This window comes from Capsicum annuum, chromosome 12 (genome assembly GCF_002878395.1).
Source record: "Capsicum annuum cultivar UCD-10X-F1 chromosome 12, UCD10Xv1.1, whole genome shotgun sequence".
Classification (NCBI taxonomy): domain Eukaryota; kingdom Viridiplantae; phylum Streptophyta; class Magnoliopsida; order Solanales; family Solanaceae; genus Capsicum; species Capsicum annuum.
In genome coordinates this window covers 12,347,982-12,355,644 of record NC_061122.1, presented here as the reverse complement: position 1 = coordinate 12,355,644, position 7,663 = coordinate 12,347,982, and the positions used below count along the sequence as shown (strand labels likewise).

General features: G+C 31.8%; 1 pseudogene; it reads right to left on the bottom strand.

Moving 5' to 3' along the window:
* Window positions 1-7,047: 7,047 nt before the first annotated feature.
* LOC107850242 lies at window positions 7,048-7,663 on the bottom strand (annotated as a pseudogene).

The window sequence follows — 7,663 nt, the reverse complement described above, 5'->3', positions numbered from 1 at the left end:
TAGGACATTAAAAAAAAATATAAGCTATTTCAAAAAAATCATATTTAGCTTTTTTCACACTCCACCTTAAAATGATTTATTGGAAGTCATGCCAAACTCGTTGCAGAAGAACTCAAACAAAGCTTTGAACCATGCATTGGTGAAACTCTTAGCAATATTTTCAATGTATATGAATACATTAACATTAAACTTATGTCTAACAATACATAAGTATTTAGATGTCTAATTAGTCTAACTATTTGTCAAAAATACATAATGTTGAAAATCAATAACTATTCTATATAATGTATAGATATGTTTGCATATACATTGAATTTATAATTATCGTTAAATAGTTATTTTATGTATTGTATGTATGTTTATGTCTACATATATGTTGAATTTATAATTATCGTTCATTATTTATTGGTTGTCATAATTATCGTATGCTTATCGATACATAAGTATATATGTTAATGAATAACAAATTCATATACTATATACATTAACAAGCACAAATTCAATGTATATATGAAGATAAGATTAATACATAAATTCTTATATACATAAGTATCTAGATAAATATACATAAGAAATACAAGCCGATGTAATGTATATAATAATATATATCTGACATTGCTTTGTATGTGAAAGTTAACATAGATAACAGATATGTACATAACGACATATTAGAATTGGACAAATACATAACAGATATGTATATAAATACATATTAACACCAGTTTTACCAGTCAAATAAGTATGTGGTACGAGACATTTGTTAAATATTGAAAAACGTATTACCACATCAGCCGCATATACAACAAAATAAAAATAAAAATACATCAAACAAAGATGATAAAGTAAAGAAAACTGATATTATGTCTACGCAACAACAACCAACTTAAATTGTTCATCAAATCATTACATAAAAGTAGAAAATGATAATCGAGTGATTAATTATCATAAGTGAATGAAAATTATAAGTTGTTTCACCTTTGGGAAAAGATTACAAGAACGCCTATTGTGACCCTCATGTCCGCATCGTCCATAACGATTTGTGATTAATGAAATAATTTCGCTTGATTTCTTCTTCCTTCTACACTATTAGGCCTATTCCAGTCCTTATCTAGCATTGAAATAATTGAAAGTTCATAAGTCTTCACCAAAATGATTGGCTTGTAGTAATCTAAGCAGTATGACCCAAATTCTTGTACATGTTTAGCCTTCAAGAAGGCAATAGCGTGAGGACAAGGTATCTGGTCTAGTTGGAATCTCCCACAATTACATGAGTCACTTTCGAGGTCAACGATGTATCTTCTTCCAAATTCATAAACTGAGTAAATATAGTTTGAGGAAGCCTTGACCTGAACAAAAAAAATTCAAACAGACTAACAATTTAAAAATATCTTGGAATACAAAATCATAATACAATAAAATTTAATAAAATACTACAACTAAATGCATAATAAAAAATTTAAACGTACCGTCATATGAGTAGCTTTTACATCGTGAGAGTTAAAAAAAATTTCAAACCTCCGATCCAAAGTCATTTTTGTATATGAAGCAATCTCACTGTTTTTACAGTTTAAAAAACCAAACAAAATTCGCACCTCCTCTAAGAATCTCAATATTGGTAATTCTCGTGCCTCAACCAAACACCTATCAATACACTCAGCAATATTCGAAGTCATCATCTGACCTTTATTTATCGGTGAATGATACCTACTCCACTTTTCATAACTAGCTTCATGTAGGTATTTTTTCACTCTAGGATCGACTTTTTCAATTTTTGTCATTAGGTAGTCAAAATCGTCTTTTCTGTAAGCCTTCACCATTGAATAATACAAATCGCTAAGACTTACTTTGATGTTACTAAAGTAACTGCAAACATTTTATCAAAGATTTCAAATACAGGCAAAATGTGAGACATTTGGATATACAACACTTACAACTTTGATAATACTTTTGAACCTATTAGATACAACACGCATGTTGTCACGTTTTCGAAAGCAGTTCTGAACTGATCGAAAAATCTCGTCCATGAGTTATCATTCTCGATATCCACAATCCCATAAGCAAGTGGCAATATGCATCCTTCGTTATGTATAAATGCTATTAATAAAGGTCAACATAAAGTTTTTTTCTTTTATATAAATTTGTATGGTGTGTTTACACAAAAGTATGGTGTATACACTAATCTAATTTTTACATGGCATACAAAGTGTGTAAAATACTCATTTCTGTTTTTGTAATGTTCAAATACAAATCTCTATATACAATTTCATTTTCTATTAGTATATAAATAATATTACATATTCAAAACAACGATAAATAAACATATGCGCACCATCCAGTGTGTACTTGCCGAGAGAAAAATTTCTTGAATGCTCCACTTAAATGTACACTGTCAACCACTACAACGGTCCACAAAACTCAAAACCCCTTATCATTGGATGCAGGACTATAAACAGACACATAAATCGATTATTTCATGACGTGTGCATTGAAATGTGTGAATTAAAATACACATTATTTAACATATAAATATATCTCAACATCTGTCAATAATCATCAGCCGGTCTACCCCTAAGCATCGCTATGGCACGCTCATTTGTACGTCAGGCCTTCGTATAATTTATATCAACACAATATACAACTTTCATTTCTTCAATGATGTCTCCGGGAATGTGCTTTCTCTTATGATTAACTAATTTAGGAGCTGTGAATCAAATACAAAAGCAGTAGTCGCTAAAATATTTTTCAGTACCCTATCACTCAAATGACACGTATGTTCTGGGTTAAATCTCCAAATGATAAAAAAAAATATCTATTTTCTTGTAACTAGATGTTTCCAACGTCCATTTACAATCCTCATTGTAACATCAAAGGACATAATTGAAATAAACAAACTTAATATGATTAGTATTAATAACAATTTTTAAGTTTTTCGTATTGTATGGTAGATAGCTTTTTTAAAAAAATTGCCTATACAAAATAACATCTATTGTATACATTACTAAACATATTAGTACATATGTATTTTTTTGGTAAACAAATTGTAAAAACAAATGATACACTACATAATATTTTAATATACATTTTTTTGTGGCATTGATTGTCAATAATATTTTAAAAATATTTTAAGATTTTAATTATTGTGATTTATAATACTTTTTCTTCTATTTCAATTTAAGTGACACTGATATAACTTCGAGAGTCAGTCGAATATTTTATATTTTTTAAATTTTAAAATCTTTAATTATTGTGATTTATAATTTTTTTTACATTTTTTTTGAATATATAGCAGATTAAACTAAATTTTTGTGGCATTGATAGTCAATTATATCTATAAAGTAATTTAAATTTTTAATTGTTGTGATTTATAATGCTTGTTCTTCTATTCCAATTTAAGTACAACTAATATAATTTTGAAAGTCAGTCAAATGTTTCATATATTTATATCAAACCAAACTTTTGTGGCATTGATAGTCAATTATATTTATAAAATAACTTAAGTTTTTAATTATTGTGATGTATGATATTTTTTCTTCTATTACAGTTTAAGTGGCATTGATATAATTTCGAGAGTCGGACAATATTGTATATCTTTTAATTTTTTTAAGTTGTTAATTACTATGACTTATAGTACTTTTTACACTTTTTTTTTTTTGAAATATACAATAGATTGAAAATATAACAAACAACATAAAATGGAAGGAGAAAATGAAGGCAAGGGAAAGGACCAATGAAATTATGCCAAAGCAGGCAGCAAGGCAACGTGCCTGCATTGACACTTCTTCATTGGGCTCTTTGCCCTTTATAAGTAGATAAAAAATAATATTATACATTTTTAATTATTGTAATTTCTAGTACTTTTTCTTCTATTTCAATTTAAGTAACACTGATATAATTTTGAGAGACAACTAAATATTTTATATCTTTTAAATTGTAAAGTAGTATTTCTTTATATATTTACTTGAAATATATAACAAATTTAAAAAATAAGATAAATAAATTACAATGAAGGGAAAAAGGGCAATGAAGTAGTACCAAAACAGGCAGCTGATCAACATGTTGGGTCCTTTGCCCTTTATTAGGCAGCTGATCAACATGTTGGGTCCTTTGCCCTTTATTATTAAGCAGAATTAAGTTGAAAATTATTGTTTTCTTCAAAAGAAATTAAGACATCAAGTCTCCTTCTTTTTATATATATATATATATACACTCTTGGAATCATAATATAAAGGCGCCAATCAACTCTGCCATAAACAAAAAAATGAATTTTACCAAAAAGATCTGATCCTTTTTTAGGAAAGACACTTTTTTAACCTATTTGTTATATACTTTAGTATCAAATGAAGACTAATGGATTACATTGGGACAAGCTATCAATCTTTATAGTTCTCAATTAATAGTAGATGGCACGAATACACCTCTTTTTTCTAAAGTTCTTTTTGGCGCGTATGTCAATGTTAAGATTTGAATTAGGGTAATTATATGAGACTATGACCTTCGAGCTTCAGGTGTCATATTCATTGCTGCTAGTCTCCTCCTTGGTTGTCTAACTCTCGCCCTATAAACGTAAAAACTAAAATAGTATTGCTTTCATTAACCATTAGGACCACATTGTAAAAGAGTACCACGAGTCATAGAACACTCTTCATAGACAAATTCACATTGAAATTGACTTATTCGTTCGACCGGTGTCTCACTCAACAACAACAACAACAAATTCAGTGTACTCTCACATAGTGGGGTCTGGGGAGGGTAGAATGTACGCAGTCCACACCACTAGGTAATCACTACCTACGAAGAAGTAGAGAGACTGTTTTCGATAGACCTTCGGCTCAGGACAAAAAGACTATAAACAAAGTCTTAATAAAACATGAAACAAGATGAAATAACAGAAATAAGACACCCACAAAGTAGCACTATACACTATCAAATCAAAAGCACACCTCACCCAAACCCTCCTAACTAGAAGCTCCAATTTACGAACAAAGCCCCACGACTACTAGCCAAGCTATACCAAAGCATCCCTATCTACTGGCTACGACTCACCCACCCGCACTAACCCTCTATCCTAATTTGTGTCCTCCATACCTTCTTATCAAGGGTTATGTCCTCAGTAAGTTGTAACTAATTCATGTCAGGTCTAATCACCTCTCTTAAATATTTCTTTGGCCTACTTCTACTCCGCCTGAAACCACCTAAAGCCAACCTTTCACACCTATGAACTGGGGCATTAGTTCCCCTCCTCATCACATGCCTAATCTATCTCAACCTCACTTCTTGCATCTTGTCCTCCACCGAAGCCACTCTCACCTTCTCCCGAATTGTCTCATTTCTAACCCTATCTCTTCTAGTAAGTCCACACATCCAACACAACATCCTCATTTCTTCCACTTTCAACTTTTGAATGTGAGAGTTCTTGACTGGCCAACATTCCGCTCTATACAGCATGGTCGGACAGACTACCACTCTATAAAATTTGCCTTTAAGCTTAGGAGGCACCTTCTTATCACACAAAACTCCCGAGGTGAGCCTTAATTTCATTCACCCTACCCCAATACGGTGAGTGACATCATCATCAATTTCTTCATTCTCCTTAATCATAGACCTAAAATACTTAAAATTATCCCTCTTACAAACAACCTGGGAATCTATCTTTACTACCACCTCGTCCTCATGCTTCGAGTCACTGAACTTGCATTTTAAGTACTCCGTCTTGTTCCTACTCAACCTGAACCCTTTAAACTCCAGGGTTTGTCTCCAAACCTCCAATTTATAATTAACACCCCCCGAGTATCATTAATCAAAACTACATCATCTGCAAATAGCATACACCAAGGCACATCTCTTTGAATATGACACGTCAACATATCCATCACCAAAGAGAATAAAAATTAGCTAAGATTTGATCCCTGGTGTAACCCTACCAAGACAGAAAAGTGCTCTGAATCTCCTCCCACCGTCCTTACCCGAGTCTTTGCTCTATCGTACATGTCCTTAATCGATCTGAAGTACTCTACTGGGACCCCTCTAGCCTCTAAGTATCTCTAAAGAATCTCCCTAGGGCTTTGTCGTATGCCTTTTTCAGGTCGATGAACATCATGTGTAAGTCCCTCTGTCGTATGCCTTATCCAGGTCGATGAACACCATGTGTAAGCCCCTCTTCTTCTCCTATAATGCTCCACTAGTCTCGTCGAGCGACCGGAGATAAATCCAAACTGATTCTCAGAAATTGACGCGATTCTCCTCAACCTTCGCTCGACCACCCTTTCCCAAATCTTCATAGTGTGACTCAACAACTTAATACCCCTGTAGTTGTTGCAACTCTGAATGTCACTCTTGTTCTTGTATAGTGAAATCATTATACTCCATCTCCAAGCCTCAGACATCTTCACAGTCCTGAAAATACCGTTAAATAATTTGGTCAGCCACCTTAAACCTACCCCACCAGTATACTTTTGAAAATCCACCTGGATCTCATCCATATCTCAAAACCAGGAGTCAATCCATATACAATATAAGACTTAAGTACTAAACTATGAAAACCCATTAATAATCAAAGAAGTTTCCAGAAACTAATTAAAACCGCTAATCAATTGATTAGGATCCCCTCAGGTACTTAGGGTTTGTACTAAATTTTCTATCTTATTAGAGTCATGGCACAATTATGTTTTAATTCAAATAAGTTTACTCGATACAAAAGGATTTTTGGTGGAAATTAAAGATTGAACTCTTCAATATCTTTTAATAGCTTTAGAATATCTTTTATATTCGTTTTATATATGTAGGTTAATTTACTAATTTGCAAATGTTAGCTTCGTCTCGCAAAAACTTGAAAAAAAAAAAAGGAGACAACAGATAAATATATATATATATATATATCTCTACTAAAACTGGATCAGTAAGCAGAATTAAATTAAAATTACTATACTCTACAAAATTGGAAAACCCTAAACTACGTGAAACTAAAAACGTAAACTACGTGAAACTAAAAACCCTAAACCAAATTAAAATTACTATACTCTATAAAATTGAAAAATCCTAAACTACGTGAAATTAAAAACGAAAAAGAAAAACATAATTAGTACCCCTAAATCAAATAAAACCTAAAAATGAGAATTTAATCTAATCAGGAGATTCATCAATATGTTCTTTTCCTTCTTCATGTGCCCATTTATGTTCCTCGTAAACCTTAGCTTCTTCCTCCGGTGTATAATCGTTAGTGATATTGAATATCTTTCGAACAGCCTTTACAGACTTGTTCTTAATCTTATCAGCAACTGATTGACATAACAGATCCATTAAACCGCTAATATTAAGATAATTCAGTAAACTTCATCTTCACGAAATCCTTGTCAAAATTTTTGATATCTTCTTCATTGGAATCAGTCTTCTCTGCATGTTTTTTCATGTAGTCAATGATTTTGATTAGGGTTTGGGTATTGACGTTAGGAAGTGGGATGTGCCTGTAATCGTCCTCCATCATGTTTTTAATGGTACCTGATTGAATCGCGATGGATTCTTCAATCTCAAATTCGTCCTCATCGGAAGATTTCAAGATCAAAATCTTGCTCTTTGGCTTTTCTGATGATGATGCCATTGATTAATGAAATTTTGATAAGGAAAAATAAAATAACCTAAGATGAAAAGTGGAAAAAGTTGTTGGTAT